This window comes from Lissotriton helveticus, chromosome 3_1, assembly GCF_964261635.1.
Source record: "Lissotriton helveticus chromosome 3_1, aLisHel1.1, whole genome shotgun sequence".
In the NCBI taxonomy this organism is placed as follows: domain Eukaryota; kingdom Metazoa; phylum Chordata; class Amphibia; order Caudata; family Salamandridae; genus Lissotriton; species Lissotriton helveticus.
This window is the reverse complement of record NC_136061.1, coordinates 140,356,306-140,380,298: the sequence shown is the minus strand read 5'-3', so window position 1 is coordinate 140,380,298 and position 23,993 is coordinate 140,356,306. Positions and strand designations below refer to the sequence as shown.

The 23,993-nt window shown below is 44.0% G+C and overlaps 1 protein-coding gene across 2 annotated transcripts in view; it reads left to right on the top strand.

Moving 5' to 3' along the window:
* AUTS2 (activator of transcription and developmental regulator AUTS2) overlaps window positions 1-23,993 on the top strand; it is a 2,056,888-nt gene that overhangs the window by 1,114,197 nt on the left and 918,698 nt on the right. For both annotated transcript variants that reach the window (XM_078679408.1, XM_078679407.1), the window contains exon 4: window positions 4,254-4,283. The gene's annotated coding sequence lies outside the window, so the exon portion shown is untranslated. The remainder of the gene's footprint in view (window positions 1-4,253; window positions 4,284-23,993) is intronic.

The following is a 23,993-nucleotide window of genomic DNA, read 5'->3' as shown; positions in this document are numbered from 1 at the left end:
CATACAGATGAAATGCAGTACCTACTTTGGAACAGATTACACTCCTATATGGTTAGAGGCAGGGTTGTTAGTATAGATGATTCTTGAGGTACTCCAGTGGTGGGTGCAGTTATGGAGTTCCACTTTTAATTCATTGGGTTTTGTAGGACAGGTCATTACTGAGCCATTGGTGCCTGTCCTATTGCATTAAGTGTGAAAGAGGATATTATCACAGATAGGTTAAGGAGTTCTAGCAAGCTGGAGTCACCAGTGTCCTTCAGCTTGGAAGTGTCTTCACCACATTATGATGTAAACCCACAACAGTGCAGGTCCAGTAGTTGATTTTCTTCTGTGAATTTCCCCAATTTGGTAGACACACAATATAATTTTAGGCAGGTATGGAAGCTTTGTAATGGATCTGTATGTATAGAGGATGCCAGTTTATGACATCCCGTAACAAAGATTGGAGGGCATCCTCATTCTCTTTGGCCACATATAATGTGTTTGTCTAAAGAATAGGGTGAGGTTTAGAGCTTTTAAGATACATTTATCAAGTAAGATCCTAAAATGGGAGTAAAAGAGGTCCACGCTGCTGAAGATGCTTTCCTTATCAGTGGAAAATGTGTGGTTTCTCTTAAGGGTACAAGATAACCAGTGTCCAACCTGATTTGTTTCATTTTTGGGGGAGAAACATGATTGGCTAGCTCAACACTGTCAAGAGTATCAGATGAAGAATTCTTAGCAATATGTGACTGGTAAGGATCATTTGGAAAGCTCATACGGATTCTTCATAGCATTCTGGAGTGTGATACAAAGAAAGTAGTGCTTTGTACACATTTCTTCCTTTATTTAGAGCTGAGAGTTTAGAAGCAGAAGAGAATTTTCCCCATTAACTCTCCTTTTCAGGCATGAGTCTAGTCTGAGTGTTATCGTCTCTGGTTTCTAAGGTAGATCTTGATTGTAGATATGTAATTATTCTGGGGTCTTTGGAGAGAAGTTTATTGGTGGTAGACTGGAATGTTTAGTTCCTTTCTGGTCAGTGTGTTTCACATCTAAGTACCATTTTATAGCGCTTGAATGATCCTCAGAATCACTAATAAGTTGAGCAAGAGGACAGGAGAATTAACATCAATTAGGCTGTGCATTCAGAAGTGACTAGGGTTTGAGGCTGCCAGGTTCACAGTGGCATATGTGACTTGGGTAGTTAGATTGCTGTGTTGAGTTATGCTGTACTGATTATCAAATTATTTCAGTTACTGGGCATAGGGCCAGTAGATCTTCCCCACTGTTATTGAGCCTATGGCATATTGTGTGATAAAAACTCATGCTGTTTAAAAACAAAAAGTGGATTTTATCCAACAACGTGTTTTTATAGGGCTGGAGAAGGAATCAGTTTACATAATAATTTGGTTTACCATAACATGGGCTCATCACTGCTATATTATTCTTTTTTCTCAAGATCAATAGATCTTTGCCGTTGTTTTAGAGAGATCAGGAATTGCGCATCACAATTATTAAAATCACAATTTATATTTTAAGTTCAGTCAATAATGAGAGTTTAGTATTCATTTAAAGGTTTTATTTTTCAAAGTTTAGTAGGTCATCTTTATTCAAAGTCATAAGTTGTATTCATATTATCTGCATGATCAAATATGAACAGAATTGATCATCAAAAATGGTTAGTCAAAAATCATAATAAAACGCCTAAAGCACATTCCATAAGGAAAAGAATCCCTATTCTCAGAATCAGGTGAGAAAAGGTGTCAGTCAGACAGTCAGAACTCAGGAAGAGTTCCAGTTCAAGAAAGCGAGAATTTAAGCATAGACATTCCGAATATAAGACAGTTCAATAAATCAAAAATGTATTCAAGGCAGAAGTTCCCATAAAGAGAGGTTCAAGAAACTCAGTAGAGTCTCTGAGCAACATGGAATAAGGCAGGGTATCAAAAGTATGGAAACAGGGGTCTGGGAAAGTGGCAATGGAAAAATGGCGTTAAACTACTCTACGCACTACTATTATTTTTATTATAAAAAGTAAAAAATGTAGTTGCAGTTCATGTTGCAGCATTTCCTCCTGTCGTCCAATCTGCTTCCAGTGTTCTCTGGAACAGGATAACTCCTCTTCTTCTCACACAAATACAATAGTCCATAGACATTAATGTTAGGTTTGCTACTTTCATTGTGACAATTAGATTCTTGCAGAACATTTTCTCATGCAGGACTATTTTCCGACACTCTAAATTACATGTCTAACCTTCTAAAATATCAACTGGTACATTTTGCTAACAAAGATCTCTGTAGAACTCGAAACATCTGTATTAGTGCAAAGAAAAATATTAGGCAGAAGCCTATTCATTGAAGAGAACAAGTGAGTTCAAAAGGTCAAGTTCACTGAATGCTTTTTTGGGGTATTTTTTACGTGAGGCTGTCTTATATTACTTCATTACACTACAATTTCTAATCATGTGTTAACAGTGTTTTTTATTTATTTATTTTGTCTAAGCAGAAACATTTTTCAGATTCCAAATGAAAACATTCATGAAACATATTATTTTTTTAAAAACATGAACATGGAAAGGTCATGAATTAAACAATGTATGTGTGCTTCAGAAAGCTAGTGAATATGCTAGCCAAGCAATGCTGCTATTGCCATTTGAGGCCCAGTACCAGTAAATATGACTGATAAATGTATTTTCTACATTTTAAAAGTGTTTTTTTTTTTATTAAAGCTTGAATGTTATTTCTGCACACATATTTCAACTATATTATTTTGCCCTTATTAATTTACTTATTTTAACGCACCAGCGGTAGGAAGGGGTAAATGAGGGTGTATGGAGTGTATATTATTGTGTCATCAAAGTCTCCTTGGTCATCTAATGGGCCATAGTTTGCCTTGCTCTCTTGGTTTGCAAGGCCATCAGAAAGGAGTGCCTCTCTGCCTGTGCCCCCTGTACTTTTTGAAGAGGATGTTGCTCACCAGCAAGCATTTCTTCCACTGTGTAGGTATTTTTTATGGCTCTCCAGATACGACTTGGTGTACTTTTAAGAGGTACAGAAGGAAGACACCGGCTCTTTCCAAGCACTTTAATGTTGTCTGACTGTATTTCTATGTGTGCCATTGTATTCACAATAATATTCATGGTTTTCTGGAAGGTCAGACATTACTTATGTTTCTAACTCTGTCAGCAACCATGGAAGGCTACAAGAGAACTGAGTAATGATTCTTCCTATGACAACTCACTCATTCCACTAAAGCCCCACTTTCTGTCGGAATAGGGGCTGCTGTTTTCCTCCCTCCTTCAGTTACCCCACTTGATCCCAGTAGGCTTGGTCTTGAATTGGTGTCTCCTTTGTGTGCGCCCATTAAACACTTCTACATACCCCAGTAAAAAGAGACAACAGTTTCTGTCACAGTCTAAGGCTGGCCCTGAATGCAGAAATGTATGAATTTGCACCACTTCAGGAGGGACAGTCAGGTCTGGAGCCTCCTGTGAAGGTCTACATGGAATAAAGCTCCCCAGCCTCATGGCCTTCTCCTAAGTTCCCCTGCCCAGAGTTGTCTCTTAAGTAGACATTTACCTCTTTAAGTTCCTCTTAGTGACCCACATTATGACTGCTGTAGCTCACTGTGCACATCACCTCACAATGTGTCATGATTCATTCTCCATTGAATTATTGAGATAATCATCCTGCCTAATCAGAGACATGTTTCTGAAGTAACAAGCTTCTAGTAGACAATTATTGTACCAGAAATCAGCCCCACATTGTACCATTTTGTGGTAGTAAAGGTGTCACTGCCATAGAGTTTTGTGCTAATAGACAGCCCTCTCCAGGTAGTTGTTAATGTTCCTGAAATGATGCTTATAATAGACTTTTATTGTTGCTCAGCTGTTTCCATGGAAGTACTACTTTGCCAGAAATGTGACTCCCATCCTCTGTTCACGTTTATATCAAACACCAGTGACACTATTAATGAAGCCTTGCCAGAATGACCTGATGTCAGAATTCTGAACACAGGGTCCTCACTGTTCATTTTTTCGAAACGATTTATAACTGTAACATGTTTCCCATTTCAATGTTATCATTTAAATTGAAAACTGTGAGTCTTCAAGATGGCAGATGAGGGATAATGGTGATCTGTCTCAATAAGCTATCAGGCATCTCAAAAAGAATTTCTTTTCTGTTTTATGTGTACACTATTTTCCTTTGACTGTGGTGAATTATGAATATTTTCTGCAGAAAGGTGTTGATTTTCGCTCTTCTCTTTCTTGCAGTGTGACAGTGACAGTGATCAAGAAGAGAAGGTAAGCCCAAATGTGCAAAGTGCTACGGTATCTCTAGAAGGCCTATGCGAGGGTGTGTTGCACTGCAGCCATTGTCACGTACTCAGCCATCGTCGCGTACACTGCAGGCATCGTTGCGTACACTGCAGCCATCACTGCGTACACTGCAGCCATCGTCACGTACACTGCAGCCATTGTCGCGTACACTGCAGCCATCGTTGCGTACACTGCAGCCATTGTCGCGTACACTGCAGCCATCGTTGCGTACACTGCAGCCATATCATGTATACTACAGCCTTAATGGCGCACACCACAGCCATCATCATGTACACCCAGCCATCATCATCTACACCACAGCCATCAGCGCGCACACACACCATCAGTTTTCCGTAGTTATTGTTTATACTCTACGATACATTTTTTTAATGGTGTAAAAACATAGGACCTTATTTAGGGTTTAGCAGACAAGATACTCCATCAAACCATGACGAATAAGGATATCCCATCTGCTGAATTTCAAGTGCTACGGGCTATAAAGCTCTTGTAATACGCAGACGGCTATGTGTGTATAGAACACATCTGAAGCTCAAGTTGTTGTCTATTTAAAGCTGATTTGGTGGAAATTAAGTATTGTTATTTCATTTTAAGACATAGTTATGAAAAAATTGTACTTGATAAAATGTTTAAGGACTTTGCATATGTTCATTTAGTTGCTATGATTCCTGTTGCAAGAACATTTTACAAAGCAGAACCTTGTTTTGCAGTTTCCAGACACACCAGGTTTTGGGTGCAAATTCTGTGCCAGATTGAAAGCGCCAAGGACTATTTAATTTCGATAACTTAATCTTTTGTGGTAAAAGCAGTGTTTTAAATGGGCTGGTACTCACCAGTACTGAGTACTGGCACTTCCGATTTTTTTTTGTGCCGTCAGTACTGGCACTTCTCTGTAGCTGTACCCTGATCCACGGCACAACAGGCGCAGGTTAGGTTTCTCCTCCAGTGCAGGGCAAATGCTGCTCTGCTTCCGAGGAGCTTGTAATGAACGGCGCCTTTTGCAGAGTTGCAGCACCCATTTGAAGGTCCCCAATCTGCAGGAGTTTGAAAGGGCTTGTGTCACTCTGTGATTGACAGGACAGGCTCTCTAGACAGACCCTGCACTGTCAATAAGGTGCGCAGCAACCATTCCGGTGAAAGTACCATCATAGCTTTCATTATGTGTAATGAGTTCATCTGTTTTATTGACATAAACGCATTTGTCGTGTGTAATATGTGCTGCAACTAGTACAAAAGTCATTATATATGATCATATCTAGCCCTTAGCCACTCCCCTAGTACCGCCCATTTGCCGCACCTCTATTTTATTGAGTACTTGTGATAGAGCGCGCGAGGCCACCCGACCAATAGTTTTCGCCGTTTTCCGGCTTCAGGGCCCATATACTTTCAAATCACCATATACATCGATCAGGTGACTTCACGAGCTCTACCAATTGGAGTGTGTGTTTCCTACTATTAATTTCCAGTGCACCCGACTTACCATCCACCGATGCGGGTACCTAATGACCACAATGAATCAGGGAGCTAGCTGTAAAGAAAAGGCAGCAAAACACAAACCCAACCAATAACATTCAAATACTGTTTAAATGACCACGGACAACTGGAAGTTTTAAAATGTTTATCTAAAGTTCGTTTTCTTCATGCATCAAGTATACAAGAATGAGACAATCAATGACCAAGATAATGTAAATTATGTAGCTATATAAAAATAATGATAGGGTAATCATTGAAATACTGATATAAAATGCAAGAGAAAAATACTATGCAATTCAGTAATATCTAAGCATGGGCAGACTATGTATGGGTAACTATAGGAGGGCCTATAATGAGTAACACGCTTCACTTAAAGTAAAGGGGCCTTTGAACAGTCTAGATAATGAAGTTCTAGACCATATCAGAAAATTACAAACTGCAATGCAAAATATAATCTCTAACAAGTGAGAAGACATAGGAACAAACTTATGAAAATATGTAATTGACTTTCAATAGTTGCGGAAAGGCATGGAAAATATAACATATGCAAATTATGAACTTTATTATAGCAAAAGTTAGAAATTCAGAAGGTGCAAGATTTTAGGAGTTTCAGAGCAATATTTACCTAGAAAGGTGTGGAAACCAAACCCTGGCCACGGGTCAGTTAAGACAGGAAACCCTCAAGGAAGGATACCCCTCAAAGGACAGCAGGTGCAGAATGGACACCCAGGACAGGACAGGATACCCTCGGAATAGGAATCAGGACAGGACCCTCAGGACAGGACAGCAAACCCTCAGGACAGGACCGCTCAGGACAGGACCGCTCAGGACAGGACCGGAATCCACAGTTTGGAAGCAACGCCTGCGCTCCACCCGCTCTGCAGTTATCGATCAAGACCCCGATTGGGTCAGCGAACTCCCAGCAAAGTGCTTCGCAGGCACTTTAAGGTTCAGTAGAACCTTAGTCTATGGTCAAATTCGGACAGAGTGCTCCGCAGCGCTCTGTATCTTCAATCACCTATTGAGTACGATGGGTCAGTGACAGGTCAGCTAAACCAGACAAGTCGGACGGCTCCCTAGGTGAACCCAGGGTAGATATACAGTTTGGGGACAGTGTACCACCCCCCAATGTTGCAAAGTGTCAGAATCCCTCAATTTCGATTGGTCCTAAGGTAGGATTTGGGTAACACACCAATCACAACATAGTAATTCAAGCCTACATTTGCATAGTAGGGTACCGCCTAACTAGATTGGGGTTCCCATGAGAAATTGTGCAGAAATACAATGGCAATTTTAACAATGTTGCACTGCGAGAACATGTGATTGGTTCAGCCGAGTTTTCAGGTCGTTTCTCAGGAGCATCTTGCTCATCACTGCCAACTGGCTGTGTTCCATCAGTCAAGGTCTGCTGTGCCTCGGCAAGTCGCGCAGGCGCAGAAGGGACCTCCAAGATGGTTCTCGGTACAAACAGAACCCCATTCCCCGCGGTACATGAAAAGTAAGCGAAAACAAATTAATACATAATAATGTCATTATGAAAACACATCACAGGGTTTGTACTTTTAACTCATCATCAAGAAATAAACTTATGCGTTTTAAATGTTAGCTACATTGATACGGGTACAAGAGCAGTGGCACGAGCAGTACCACATGATAAGCACAGCTATGAATTACGCATGCGCATAAATTTCCCTCCACTTCTGCAGACGCGTCAGGACACGTGAGTGTGGCTGACGCATGCGCAGTAACTAAAATACAAGCGGCAGCCATTTTATAAACACGGATTAAAATAATTAGGAATACACATAGGCAAGCGTCATAAACTTTACTCAAACTTAATATAAATGTTAGTAAGACGTACATTGATTACCTTGTTATACATAAACGAGGTTCTTGACTTCGGCAAGCCGCAAAATATGCGAAGCTTTGCTTCATCAATCCCCTCTTTGATGATATTTACTATCATCACAAAAATGGAACCAGATGCCAACTTTCTTTCACACTTTATATAACTCTATCTCTTCCAGCAATCTTTCTAACTTTTCTCTCTCAGTTTTAGTAGGGTGAGAAGTCTTCACCTTTTTGTATATCTGATCATTCACTTCCTCCAACTCAATCTCATCCACACTCCGTTTCAACCCTCTTGCATTTACCTCGTACTTCTTGGTGCGCTTGCGGCATTTACAACAGATAAAAATGAGAAATATAATAAGACCTATAATACCAATTGGCATCAGTATCTTGAACAACAAGCTTTTACCTACACTAGCAAGCCAATGACCTACATTTGAGAGACCATCTACCAGTCTCTTCCAGGCACTATCAACCTCGAGTGGTTTGAGTTCCTTTGTCAAATTAGTAATGTTTTTCACATATCTTTTGATCTGTACACTTTTATCCGGAATATAAGTGCAACAATGTTGCGCCTTCAACATCTGGCAGACTCCGCCCTCTTTCGCTAATAAGGTGTCAAGAGCAAGTCGATTCTGTAAAACCATTGATCTGATCGCAACCATTTCGGTATTGACCAGCAGAAATCCATGAGCTGTTTCAGTAGACAGCACATCTACTATAGTAGACAATTTGCAAATTCTGTGAGTGTTCAGAACCACTCCCACTCCAGGTATCAGTGCACTGAAAATACTACCCATAATTTCACCTATACTTTCTCTTTTACTACGCACTAAGCCATTAGTATCTTCATTGCTTCCAGCTTTTCCATTCACATGGTATATTTTCGGGAAAACAATGCCAAAATAGCAGCTTCCATACCAGTGATCCGGCAATTTGAAATAAGCCTTGTCCCCACAAATATAATAAATTCCAGGAAACACAGGCTCTGACCCATTTTTGAAACCCCAACCTCCAATTACCTTGTAATTATGTTCGCATTCACTGGAACCAATGAAAACATTATTATAATAGCTAGTCTTCTCGCGGTGAAGACATAGCTTGCCTTTCTTTTCAAAATCCAGCAACAGAGCAGGTCCCGCCCCACCATTTGAGGTGCCTTCCATGTTCTCTGCCCACTTTGGCTTTTTCTGACTTTCGTCATTAGCCTTCTTTTGTATTTTAATTCTTCTTTTCTCTGCCATGTTCAGGAACATCTTTTCCTGTTCACGCAAAGAACAAGTCAAGTTATCTCTGTGTGCATCTGCTATGTCAATGTTACCTATGGTCAAGAAGTAGTCTCCCATATATCTTATGGTGTCGCTTTTGGTATGTACAGGATTCAAGTTCCCACGTATAGGAAGTTCAGAAAAGATTACGTCATTATTAGAGTAATAGTACTGTAACGGTCCTCTTTTGTAAAATAAACTAGCTAAAATGCTACAGGAGATTCCATATGTTAATGGCAAGTGATGGTATGTCACGCCTTCAGCCACAGAAGTAGGTAGCTTCATGCAGACATAGCAATCTTCAATTTCCATAGTCTCTACATAGTGTATTAACAAGTTTGCAAAAACATTTAAGTGTGTCCTGTTCTTAATTCCATGATAATGTAGTCCTCCCTCATCTGATGCTTCTAAGTCTCGTTTTGTTTGTCTCAGTGCTCTCTCATGTCTTGCTACACTCTGTGTTGTCAACTCCTTACTGTCGGTATTTAAAATTTCAGTAGGGACAATGTTAGTATCTTTACTTACAGTGAAGGGTATAAAGATTGTTAGTCCTATCCAAATTACTATCAGTACTACTATACTACATATACACACCTTGCAGCACGTCTTGAAACGACTGCAACTAGGTCTACCATTCACAGTTGAATCAGACATTTCGGCTCAGAAGAAGTTTCTTGACCCCTCTTTGTGTCTTTACACAGCTAGCTTACTTTGTGCAAATTCACGGTGGTTCGTCTTCTTCTTCAGCAGAGTACTCAGGGACGGGCTCTCCGTCGCTTACGTCAGTTATATCAAGATCTTCAAGTTCTTCCAAAACGAGTGTCCATTCAGGAGACTTGTATTTCTTGTTTTGTCTTTTTAATCGTTCACTCCTTCTTTTGGAAGAGTTTTCTTCTTGCTCTGCTATCCGTGCACTTCTCCTTGCTTCTGCACGTTTCTCTTCCACCGTCTTTATCCTTAGCCTTAGTCTCTTTATGAACCTAGGCTCAAGTTTGTTTCTTTTCTTTAGTCTCTTAGTTGGTACTTGGACTTCACTTTCTTCTCTTATCCTCTTATTCTCTTCAGCTTGTGGCAATTCTGCTTCACTTTCTTCTTCTCCTTCCCTTATCTCGCTAGTTCCAGGGCTATCATCAATTTCTTCTGCCTGGTTACTAATCTGGCCTAGTTCAGGAATATTTTGTTTTTGGCTTTCGATTGTCTCTGTTTCTGTTTCTGTTTCTGTTTCCTGAACCCGTTCTTCTAACCCTATCTGATCCTGTTCAAGCACTTCGATCTCTTGATTTTCTTCTGCTCGAACTATCACTCTATGTCTAAGCTGTCCCTTATCCTCATCAGGAGTTAGTGGAGGTGTATCGAACACCTGTTCTGTCCCTGTCTGACCTTCTCCTTCCTCAGTTTTGATGTGAATCTCAGGCGGCTGAGGTTCTTCGCCTGTGCCTTGCTTTTCCTGACTAGTCCACTCTCTACCTTCACTAAGTCGCTCTCTTGTTCTGATAGGATCTTCAGTCAGATCAATCATCGGTATCCATTCTTCTGGCCATATGCTTGGCAGCTCGTCATCAGCTACTCCTGGCTCAGCTTCCTGGACCTCTTCAGCAGGCTGGATTCTTGGCAGTTCGTAGTCAACTACTCCTGGGCCAACGTCTGCTGTTCCTGCAGCCTGGCTGGTGCTGGGCTGCTCGTTGTCAGCTACTTCTGGTCTGGCTCCTGCAGAGTCCTCTGCTGGTTGCCCTTCTTCTGCAAATTCTTTGTCTGGTAATACCTTCTGGGTGTGGCCAGCGTGGATCCACTGGGGAACACCTGCGACCTTCACTGCAGTGGTTGTTACCAGGATTACTTGGCGTTTCTTTCCCCACCTTGGTGCCAGACAGTTTGATCGAGTGTGCTTCTTTATTTTGACCCAGTCTCCTGGAACCAAGCTGTGGAGAGGAGTCGTTGGATTGAGGATGCCGTCGTCTCCAATCTGGCGAGAGATAGAACGCACTTGGTCACCCAATCTTCTGCAGTATTCAAGCACCAAATCATCAGTAATACTCAACAGTTTGCTTCCTGGCACCCATGCTTGTCTCATCACTCTTCCCATAATGATTTCATGGGGACTTAGGCCTGTCTTGCGGTCAGGAACACTTCTCAGTCCCATCAGGACCAGGGGCAGGGCCTTCACCCAGGTCATGCCGGTAGCATCTGTCAGCTTTGCTAGTCTGTTTTTGATAGTTCCATTTACTTGTTCCACTATTCCAGAAGCCTCTGGGTGGTATGCACAATGAAGTTTTTGCCTTATTCCAAAGGCCTTACAGAGTTCAGCCAGTATTTCATTCTGGAAATGTCCACCCTTATCTGATTCAATAATGAATGGCACCCCGAATCTAGGTATCAGTTCTTTTAGTAAACACTTCGCTACTGTCAGTGCGTCACTTTGGGGAGTAGGGTAAGCTTCTACCCATTTTGAAAATACGCAAACAATGACAAGGACATATCGCTTCCCTTCACAACGGGGCATGGTGATGAAATCAATCTGTATCCTTACAAAGGGACCCCCTGATCTCACAATTTTGCTCAGTTCAACCATTGTCCTCTTGCCTGGGTTCATCTGTTGACATGACAGGCACCTCTGGCAGAGGGACTCTGCTACTTTCCTGAACTTCTTACTATACCAAGTCTGTTGAAATACCAGAATCATGGCATCCCTACCAATGTGTGATCCTTCATGTATTAATCTTGCCATTTTGCCAAGCAAGTGTCGGGGTAATACAGGCATACCAGTTGGGCCCAAGATGACACCATCCACACGTCTCGGTCTACACCCATCCTCCTTCCATTTCTCTCTTTCTTGCCAAGGAGCCGACTCCTGCCACTCTCTCACTTCATCCCAAGTAGGCACTTCCTCAAACACCTGAAGTTGGCAGCTGGTTCCTGGCCCCCCTCGTTTTGGATTTACGATTTACCGATCTCTGGCGCACCATTGGGCCACTCGGTCAGCATAATCGTTTCCCAGTGATACTTTGTCCATGCTCTTCTTATGAGCACCGCATTTTACCACTGCCAGTTCCTTGGGTAACTGGATGGCCTCTAAAAGGTCATGCACCACCTTTGCATTCCGAATGGGAGTACCTGAGGAAGTCAGGAATTCCCTCTGTAGCCACAATTGGCCAAAGTCATGCACAACTCCATAACAGTACTGACTGTCAGTATACACTGTTATGCGTATATTTTTCCCAATTTTGCAAGCTTTTATCATAGCAATCAATTCGGCTACTTGTGCAGACTTGATGTTATATAGGTAACCTGCTTCTTCAATTTTTGTTAAAGAGACTACTGCATAAGCAGCACTCAGGCCTCCTAGTTCATGTCTTAGACAGGAACCATCTACAAACAGCTCTTTATCATGCTCAGGCAATGGCGTTTCTTTTATGTCTGGGCGTGGTTTTGTGCTGAACTCTGTCAGATCAATGCAATCATGTTCATCATCATCCCCACCTTCCATTTCCAGGGAGTCGGGGAGTAAAGTGGCAGGATTCAGAATACCGCACCTAACAATGCTTACATTTGCTGCACCCACAAGAATCCTCTCGTATTTAGTCAGCCGACTAGGGGTGAGATACTGTGTTTTAGTTCTGGTCAATAGAATTACCACTCCATGTGAAACATACACAGTCACAGGATGTCCCATGACTATGGACTCACTTTGTTCCAAACTTGCACAGGTAGCAGCTACTGCTTTCAGACAGCCTGGCAACCCAGCAGCTACTGGGTCCAAGGTGGCAGAGAAATAGGCCACAGGCCTTCTGGTCGTGCCATGTTCTTGAGTCAGGACTGACAATGCGCAATTATCGCGAGTGTCACAGAATAGGGCAAACTCTTTGGAATAATCTGGCATTCCCAGCGCAGGGGCTGTACACAGACAGTTTTTCAGTCTTGTGAAAGCCATTAGGCTTTCATCGTCCCATTCTACAATGTCTGGCATTCCTCTCGTGGTCATTTTTATCAAAGGCCTGGCTAAGACTGCAAATCCCAGAATTCACTGCCTGCAGTATCCTAGTACTCCCAGGAACATTCTGACGTCTTTTTGAGTACGGGGCAACTGCATCTTTTGTATTATTCTCACTCTTTCTGATGTGACTTTTCTGACACCCTTTTCTATCTGGTGTCCTAGATATTTCACTGATTTTGCACAGAACTGTAGTTTGTCAGGGGCCACTTTATGCCCTTTCTCACACAGATGATTCAGGAGGGCAATGGTGTCAACTACACAGTCCCTATGACTTTTAGACGCCAGTAGAAGGTCGTCTATGTACTGCACTAAGACAGAGTTCCCAGGTAAGGTCAAAGTCTCTAGACATTTCTTCAAGATCTGATTAAAGATAGAAGGGCTCTCTGTATACCCCTGAGGGACCCTGTTCCAGCAATACACGTGACCTTCGAAGGCAAATGAGAAAAGAAATTTGCTGTCGGGGTGCAGGGGTATCGAAAAGAATGCATGACACAAATCAATCACAGTGAACCACTCAGCATCCCAAGGAATCTGGTACAGAATCACTGCAGGGTTCGGGACAATAGGGCAGCAAGGAACTACAATTTTGTTTACCTTTCTCAGGTCTTGCACTACCCTATACTTGCCACTAGGCTTCTTGATGCCCATAATCGGTGAGTTGCATGGGCTGCTCATCACTTCCTGTATGATGTCTCCTTCTAATAATTTTTGTATTTCCAGAGTGACACCTGCTCTCACTTCAGCATTCATTCGGTAGGGCTTAGTGTTAGGATATACTGCATTGTCCTTGATGGCTATCTGTATGGGGTCCACATCTTTCATTAATCCCACATCTTTTCCAGTGAAATCCCACACCTCTGGCTTTACCGCTTCCTGGAGTTCTTGGGGCAAATCCTGCAGGGTCAATCTTTTAATTTCTGAGTCAGGTCTAAGTAACAATAATTTATAAATGCCATCTTCATCCGGGGTCTGTATTTCAACCCCTTTTGGTGTGCAAAAGATGGTACAGTTCATTTTGCACAGCAAATCACGACCCAGTAGATTCACTGGACTGGTGTCACAGACAACAAACCTATGCATTTGTTTAAAATTTCCAATTGAAATCTCCATTGGTTCGGTAACAGGAGTACTAATCAGTTGATTAGATACACCCACTACTTGGATATTTTCTCCCGAGAGGGGTAGGTTTGGAACGTCCACTGTTCTTACAGTAGAACGGGTAGCGCCAGTGTCCAACAGAAAGGTGACATCATTTCCGTCAACCTTTCCTTCAATATATGGTCCAGACTGGTCTACCGGCAAGGAAGCGCCAAGTACGCACTCCTCGTCCTCCCCTCTCAGGCCCCGTCAGTCCTGATCATTACAAAGGAAGGTATCATTTAGCAGATACTGCGAAGTTGCTGTATTTCTGTTCTCACCGCTTTCCCAAACTTCTATCTCCTCACCCTCTGCTTGCCTTCCCCTGTATACCTGCTTGGGTGCTCGAGGCACCTGAACTGTTTTTACCTGGGGTTGAGTCTTTCTTGGTTTTTCTTTCTGCGTCTGTGGAGTTAAATCAGGAGTTTTTGCATTATCATCTATTAATTGAGGACACTCGTTTCGCCAGTGTCCAATTTCGCCGCACTGATGGCAGGGAAATTTCTTCATAGCCTCTTCCCTGCTAAATTTTGGCCGGGGCTTTCCTCCACCCCCTCCCCCAGGACCTTTGTTCTCAGCATTTTTAACCATGTTACTCAATTGTTCTTCCTGCTGTTCTGCGAGCTTCACCTGAGCCCACATCACTTTTTCCTTAAGGGCCTTTTTCTTTTCTGCCATCTCGTCCTCGCAGTACTTAGCGTACCGCAGGACCTCATCCATTTTCTTTGTATGCCAGCAGATTTTATTATCTTTTATCCACTGACAAATTTCAGGTCTTAAACCATTTACAAACCTGTAAATAAAATGCGCCATGTCCTTCAAATCGATGTTATCAATACCACTGTATGTTTTAAATACCTGCAATAACCTCTCATAGAAGGAGTGCACTGTCTCGTCCCTTTCCTGTGTTGTTCTATCTATTTTTGTCCAATCAGTTTCCTTTGCGGGCACCTTTTCTTTCAAATGCTGAATCACCTGCTCATATTTTCGCATGACATCCTTTGATGGCTCCCCTGTTTCCTTATTTCTTGGGTACTCCTCACTGGGCCAGTCTATGGCTATTTTACACTGGGTCCATAAATCCACCGGAACCACAATGTCGAAAAACCCATCCAGGTCTTTCCACAGACATTTCTGTACCTTCACGAACCTTTCCACCTGCCTGTACCAGTCTACTGGTTTCTCTCGTAATTTTGGAAAGTCGTTCGTAAAGGACACAATATCCTGTCTAGACCAGGGGACATGCACATATTTCCCTCCAGGTACTTCGCGCATGGGGCATAACTGTTCAGGTTTCTCCACCTCCCTTAAAGCAAATTCAGGAGTCACTTGTCGGGAGCGAGCCTCTTCCCTCTTTTTCGCCCACCTGCTTCTCCATCTTTCCACATCTCCCCATTTCTGCAGTACTCCCAATAATTCTTTAATCTGCAGCTTTTTTCCTGCCACATTCAAGTGCTCTATATCTTTGTCTGAGAAGTCTGCTCTGTACGGTTTCTGTAAGGGCTTGGATTTTGAGATATCTACCCCCATACTAACTGCAGTTTCGGTCAGTTTTTCGTGGAGCACTCTGGTGTTCCTTGTAAAGCTTTTACATATAAACGACAATTCTTCTTCAGAGTAGGTATTCAATCGATCCAACCCCACATTTCCTGCCATTAATTCTTCTATTTCTACCCTCAGCTTGTAGAGGTCTAAAGGTTTCGTTTGCGGAGTCTGTTTCTCTAATTCACGACTCCAACTCTCAATTTCATCTGGAGTTACCAGAGAGACATTCCTAGTGCCTGTTGCGGATTCTAATTTAATCTCTTTCGCATTAAATGGGTTATGCCTCTGCTGCATTCCCTTTCCGGTCGGTTTGTTTGGCAAGTCCAAGAACGCAACTTCAGACTCGCACTCACTGGACTGATCATCTATGATTATCGGTTCCTGTCTCGGGGGTGCCATGACTGGGGTCATAACTGGAGTAATCGGATTTCCCTGACCATTTCCGTATAACGGGACCACTGGTCCAATAGTTACTGGAATAGTCAATGCCTCAGGGCTGGTATTTAACTGGGAGATTTTCTGAATTATTTCTGTCCTTTGTCTAGCTAGAGCTTCTTGCTCCTTTTCCACTAGTATCCTTCTTAAAGTCGTGTCATGTAATATCTGTGGGGTCAAAGGAGGAGTAAAACTCGGGGCAGTAGGATGCGTTTCACTTGGTCCCCCACCATAATTTGGTTTCGGAAATAAAGTTCCAGTGTTAAAGGACCTGCGCTCTTCCCCATATGGAGGTTGAATAAAAGGCAGTCCTGAATTCGATGGTTTCTCTTCGCTTTCATACAAGGGTCTGGGAAACAAAACTTTCGTACGTGAATATTTTTCTTCCTGGCTTGCGGGCACTTTGGGATATATATCCCTTGTTTCCGCAGGCTCGGGTTTCTCAGAATAGGGCAATACTTGACCACCCCCTCCCAGTCCTAGGAATCTGTCTTCTTCCTTGAGGAAGTGGCGTCGGGGAGCATCTCCTACACTGGAAGGTCGGGTTCCCTCGTTATAAGGTGGCGGACTTCTGGTACAGATGTCATCTATCAGTTCATCATCTGACTCCCCCGGGGCCCCCCAATGCTTACACTTTTCGGTACTTTTCTCACCCGCTGTAGGGTTATGACATGCCGGCATCATGGGAAACAAACCCTCAACAATCATGCTCTGCCTCCACTGTTTCATCCTTTTATCCCTGGACTCCTGTTTCAGCCTGGGGTACCACTTGGTCAAACCCTTGTCCATTCGGGGTCTTTCTCTTTCAAAAGCCTCAATTTCCCATTCCTCTAATGCCTCATACTGCGTTAGTCTCGGTCTGGGATGCAATTCGTTCATCCGAGTCCTTAAATTAAATAGGATCCTACCATTGAAAGTCCCATCTAATGGAAATGCCAATACTCCATCATCTTTTGTGTACTTCACCCAATTCTCCAACCATACACAGGTATTGTACCCTCGGTCAAACATCATAAATGAGGCAGGAGTATTAGGTGGTGGGACAAGAACACCTTCCCTAGATTTAATTGGTTTGTCCGTTTTTAAATAATTTTTCACCTTACTTACAAGGGACAATTTTCTCTTTGTTCCGTACATAATATCGTATCTATTAGTTTTCCACTGATCCCTTTCAAACCCTAGATGCCTTGGATCAGGTCGAGTTCCTGTAGTCTGCGAGTGCCACATACGACTTCTACGCTAAACTTTGTTTACAAACTACCTCCAATCAGAACGCGCTTCAGAAATCCGTGCGACCAATGGGTGCGCGACTCTGAATAATCTCCGCCAATGGGTGCGCGGCCCCTTCGTGAGACAGTTCCCACGCTCTGGCTCTCACCCCTCCTTTACAATACCAGCTCCGCTACCCGCCCGCTGCTTCTACCAATCCCAGCGCGGCACAGAGTGACGTCAGAGGCGCTTCGTGACTGACTCCCTCCCTTCACAAGGTAACGGAAACTTTCTTTCTTTTAAAGTGCTCAGTGCTTGGTTATTTTACAACAAATACACATTCGCCACAGTGCTCAAGTGTCTAGATAAAGAAAGAATTATTTTACTGCAAGTAAACTACTTCCATTTACTCTTCACTCGCTGCGAGTAGATCTCTTCCGCCTACCCTTCACTTTAGCATCGGTGAACCTGTTATTCCCCTAAACTCATCCACTTCTTTCCGGGATATATTCCGAGTTTAAGGTTTCCCAGCGGACCCCTTTGCTTTCACGCTAGCTCCAAGGAACCTGCTACTCTTCCGATGTGACCCTTACTAGGTTACGCCACTATGGGAATTTTGCCAATGAGCCCCGTTACTGTCATTTATTCACACATGTATTCAGAAACCCCTAGTTAGTGCTTCCCGGTTATCCTAACCTGCACCTAACTTTCCTCGAGCCTGTGACCTCAGGACAATGGATTCTATTCACCACTTGCCCTTTCAATTCCCCGGGGAGTTCGGACAACACGAAACAATACGGTTTACAAATGCATGGATTAGTACATATAACAATATAAGAACAAGAATAATAACAATACAAAAATTCATGAGTTTCAGCAGCGTATTCACAAGAGAATGATCAGGTCTCTTAGAACAGCCGCTCTTCTAGCAGCATCAATATACTAGCAGCTTCCGACTCAACTAGTCCAACTAATCCCTGCCTTAATCTTAACTAGTCCCTAACCATCCTCTGCCTACCAGTAAAACTGATAGAGCGCGCGAGGCCACCCGACCAATAGTTTTCGCCGTTTTCCGGCTTCAGGGCCCATATACTTTCAAATCACCATATACATCGATCAGGTGACTTCACGAGCTCTACCAATTGGAGTGTGTGTTTCCTACTATTAATTTCCAGTGCACCCGACTTACCATCCACCGATGCGGGTACCTAATGACCACAATGAATCAGGGAGCTAGCTGTAAAGAAAAGGCAGCAAAACACAAACCCAACCAATAACATTCAAATACTGTTTAAATGACCACGGACAACTGGAAGTTTTAAAATGTTTATCTAAAGTTCGTTTTCTTCATGCATCAAGTATACAAGAATGAGACAATCAATGACCAAGATAATGTAAATTATGTAGCTATATAAAAATAATGATAGGGTAATCATTGAAATACTGATATAAAATGCAAGAGAAAAATACTATGCAATTCAGTAATATCTAAGCATGGACAGACTATGTATGGGTAACTATAGGAGGGCCTATAATGAGTAACACGCTTCACTTAAAGTAAAGGGGCCTTTGAACAGTCTAGATAATGAAGTTCTAGACCATATCAGAAAATTACAAACTGCAATGCAAAATATAATCTCTAACAAGTGAGAAGACATAGGAACAAACTTATGAAAATATGTAATTGACTTTCAATAGTTGCGGAAAGGCATGGAAAATATAACATATGCAAATGATGAACTTTATTATAGCAAAAGTTAGAAATTCAGAAGGTGCAAGATTTTAGGAGTTTCAGAGCAATATTTACCTAGAAAGGTGTGGAAACCAAACCCTGGCCACGGGTCAGTTAAGACAGGAAACCCTCAAGGAAGGATACCCCTCAAAGGACAGCAGGTGCAGAATGGACACCCAGGACAGGACAGGATACCCTCGGAATAGGAATCAGGACAGGACCCTCAGGACAGGACAGCAAACCCTCAGGACAGGACCGCTCAGGACAGGACCGCTCAGGACAGGACCGGAATCCACAGTTTGGAAGCAACGCCTGCGCTCCACCCGCTCTGCAGTTATCGATCAAGACCCCGATTGGGTCAGCGAACTCCCAGCAAAGTGCTTCGCCAGCACTTTAAGGTTCAGTAGAACCTTAGTCTATGGTCAAATTCGGACAGAGTGCTCCGCAGCGCTCTGTATCTTCAATCACCTATTGAGTACGATGGGTCAGTGACAGGTCAGCTAAACCAGACAAGTCGGACGGCTCCCTAGGTGAACCCAGGGTAGATATACAGTTTGGGGACAGTGTACCACCCCCCAATGTTGCAAAGTGTCAGAATCCCTCAATTTCGATTGGTCCTAAGGTAGGATTTGGGTAACACACCAATCACAACATAGTAATTCAAGCCTACATTTGCATAGTAGGGTACCGCCTAACTAGATTGGGGTTCCCATGAGAAATTGTGCAGAAATACAATGGCAATTTTAACAATGTTGCACTGCGAGAACATGTGATTGGTTCAGCCGAGTTTTCAGGTCGTTTCTCAGGAGCATCTTGCTCATCACTGCCAACTGGCTGTGTTCCATCAGTCAAGGTCTGCTGTGCCTCGGCAAGTCGCGCAGGCGCAGAAGGGACCTCCAAGATGGTTCTCGGTACAAACAGAACCCCATTCCCCGCGGTACATGAAAAGTAAGCGAAAACAAATTAATACATAATAATGTCATTATGAAAACACATCACAGGGTTTGTACTTTTAACTCATCATCAAGAAATAAACGTATGCGTTTTAAATGTTAGCTACATTGATACGGGTACAAGAGCAGTGGCACGAGCAGTACCACATGATAAGCACAGCTATGAATTACGCATGCGCATAAATTTCCCTCCACTTCTGCAGACGCGTCAGGACACGTGAGTGTGGCTGACGCATGCGCAGTAACTAAAATACAAGCGGCAGCCATTTTATAAACACGGATTAAAATAATTAGGAATACACATAGGCAAGCGTCATAAACTTTACTCAAACTTAATATAAATGTTAGTAAGACGTACATTGATTACCTTGTTATACATAAACGAGGTTCTTGACTTCGGCAAGCCGCAAAATATGCGAAGCTTTGCTTCATCACTTGCGCTTATTTTATCCCATTTAAAGCACAGGGTAAAAACTATTCTAGATGTACATACAGTACCAGGAATACATACTGTAAGAGTACAATTACCACTGTAGTCAAGTATACACAGTGACTCAATGTGCCTTTTTAAATGTAGTTATTAGTTAGTGCAAGGCATTTGTTTTAACACACTCTTGGGAAACATTTTAAATACCCCAAGGTTAATTTTTGACTAACGGCAGATTTTTCAGTAGTTTGAGAAGAGTACACCCTTCTCTTGCAGTTCTGTTTCCCTACTCATCTGGGAACATTTAAGAATGATGGTGCATGGTTCACAAAAAACTTTGAATTTGCAAAGCCTGTGCAACAGGGTTAGTAAATGCAAAATCTGAATGCTTAATGCATAGTTGTGCATTTGAAATCCCTTATGCCTTGGTAGTGAAAGGGATAGCCAAAGGCATTCCTTCACACCTGCAATTTGCAACAGACTGCACAGATGCTTACTAAATGTGTTTTCCAGCTGCAAATTATGGAATGCTTATCATCAGCCATGGGCAGGCTGTAAATATTCACAAAATGTAAACTGTTAAAAGTTAACAGCCTACACTATGTGCAGACTGCAGACTTTGGGATGGGCAGGCATTGGTCCCACAGAGCACTGAATGCACTCCTGATGTACATTCACATTGTGCCACTGATTTTGACATCGTGGCCACTGTACCTTTAATGCAGGCAGATTGAGGATGCAAATACAGGGAAGGGGGTAGGGCCAGACTGGGATAGCAAACCAGCCCTGGCAATTAGGTCTGACCGCCCCGGATTGGGGGGTGGAGGGTCCAGGGGGTGTTTGGAAGCCATCCAATGTAATTGCCAGGGCTGGAACACTGCTGCTGCGCTTTTGTTACAAGGGGCCGATTTTGTAGCACAGCTGCAAAACTGGCCCCAGCAACAAAAACAGCATCCACCCTTTCGGCCCACCGGGGAAATGCCCGGTGCCCACTACGGCCACTCCGGCTCTGAATGGGGTTCTTTTATCAGGTTACCCAGCCCAGTACGTACTACTTTTTTTTTTTTTTTTTTTTAGTTTTTTTGAAGACCTTTATTTGCATCATTAGGATAAACATGTTCGGGCCTACAACCAATCCGGCCGGCCACAAGTCAAAGACGATCAAAGAAATCAAAATAAGCGACACAAGGCCAGTTGGCAGGCAAGCAAACATAATTAAACAATGCTAAAAAAGGGAGAAGCGGCAATAACGGCCCAAGATCAGGATCAATGAGGTCCATTTTATGATAAGGGGACAAGGCTCATGACTGACTCACAAACAAGGGATAACCCAGAAACAGGAATACACCCATGCTGAAACATAAGGAAGGGGGGGGGTTTGGGGGGGGAGGAGGATGTAAGGGCACGAGTCGATCGCAGCACAAAATAAACGTAAAATATAGTGGAGAAGCATACAAGTGCTACCAAGATCTTATGTCCCCCACCCAACAACACGCTAACAGAGACAAGGGGAACGGATAAACTTATACGAACCGAACCCACTTCTAACAATACGAGCCTGGGAAAAAAGGGGGCGGGGGGGAAAAGGGGGAGGGGAGGGGAAACGGAATAGGGAAGGGGAAGGGGGGAAAAATAGGGGGGGAAACAAAGGGGAGGAAACCAAAAAGGGGGGACAGAAAGGGGGGGAAAAGGAAGGAGAAAGAGCAAAACAAAGAAATATAAAAGGAGAAACACAAACGTGCAAGATGGGCGCCACCCCGGGCCAGGCAACCCGCGGCTAATAGTACAGAAGAAAGTGGAGAGCAAGCGAAAAGAAGGGCATGGCAGTCGCGACGAAGCATCGAAACAAATAAAAGTAGCATAGCAACAGATCCCAACCCACTCATGCCCGAGAAGCGAGGACAGAAGCGGCACCACTATAAAGGAATAGAAAAGGGCCATAGAACCAAAAGAAAACATCTGAAAGACCCCACCCACCCGTCCCACCCCGCACCCCTGCAGAAGGCTACGGCCCACCCTCCAAACAGCGTGCCTGTCGCCCTAATCCGAAACCCGAAATATAGTGAAAAAAGAAAGTAGAGAAAGAAGACAAAAAGAGGAAATACAAAACAAAAAGAAACGTGAGGGAGGAGCCAGAGGATATGAGCAAATACATTCGGCCGCGACCCTCCCCCGACCAACGAATGAATAAGCATCAAATCAATACTACATCTTCACACACAGCAAAAATCACAGGGAGGGGGAGGAGGAAGAGATTGTAACGATTCACCGTATCAGGGAGTACATACATCAGTGCAACGGGCAGGTAAACCAGCAAACTATCATATCGTACAACTCACCCCAAACCCTTCCTAACCACGAAACCAACCCAATAAAGGAGAATATGGAGCGGACCACCCAGCACAAAATAATCGTAATGTTGTCCAGAGTCACGGCAGTGATATAAATCAGGGAGAGCCTTCATACAGAGGGAGTGCAAAAAGTCAATAAAGCAAGTCAATTGTAGTAGCAACGACAGGGCAAGCAAAGGCAAGCCGGAGTCCAGATGCGCAATTCGACAATACAAAGGTACCCCTCCAGGACAAAAGCTCGAATCCAACGAAGCGGGATCAAACAGCGGCCCACCATAAGTCCCGGGTACCCGGGAAGGAGTAGATCTCCGCGGCGTGTGGAAGTCCTCGAAATCCAGGCGGTGAGGAGGCAGAGGGTCAAAAGTCACCAGCCCATCAGTCGGCCGAAGAATAACAACAGCAACTCCTGGCGCAGCCGAAGGGGGCGAAACAATGGCGGCATCAGGACGATAGGGGTGCATGGAAGAGCGGCGGCCCAAAATGGCGGCGAGCCGCATGGGGTCGGCAGAGGCACCGGGGGCCAAGATAGCGTACAATGACATCAAGGCGTCCAGGACATCTCCGGGCGTGGGCGCTCGATTACATACCCAGGCCTCCGCACAGTCCAGCCGGTAAGGAGCGCCGATGCAGAGCGGAGCATCCCCGGCATTGTCGGTAGCCATCTTGTGAGTTTCGCCGCCCCACACTCCACCGTGGGCCCCCAAACAGTTCCCAAATGGAGGACTTTACAGACCTCCGGAGGCTCCCAACAATGTCCTCACCGGCACAGGATGGGCGAGCGCCCGATGGGGGGGGTCCCCTCCGAACAGTGGCAGGCCCCACAGGCGAGAGCCAGGCACGGGGTTCAGGGCCGCCGGACAGGACAAAGGCGAAGGGACCCCTTCACACGGTCAGCCCCCAACACTTCTCGTCCCCCTCCAGCCGCACGGCCCAGTCGTCGGGCCGGTTCAGGATCTCTGGGGCACACGCATAACGGTTCCCACCAGTGGCTCACGTTCGCGGCCGGGGCCGGCAATCTCTTCTCCGCAGGTCGGGTCCCGCAGGCGAGGTCCCTGTCTCGGGTGCCCGGGGGCCTCAATCTCACCGAGGGCACAGCTGCGGACCCACAGCACACAGGAACCTCCGGACCAGACGGTGAGTAAGAGTGGATCTTTAAATGTCAAATTCTGTATTGAAGTATCGTAGCAGTGCAGGATATATTGCAGGATAGTCGAGGTTAGCCGGAGGGCCGACGGAGCCGAGCTAAAACGCAGCCATTCCGTCCTCGAGCTAGGCTCCTCCACGTACTACTTTTTACAATGAATT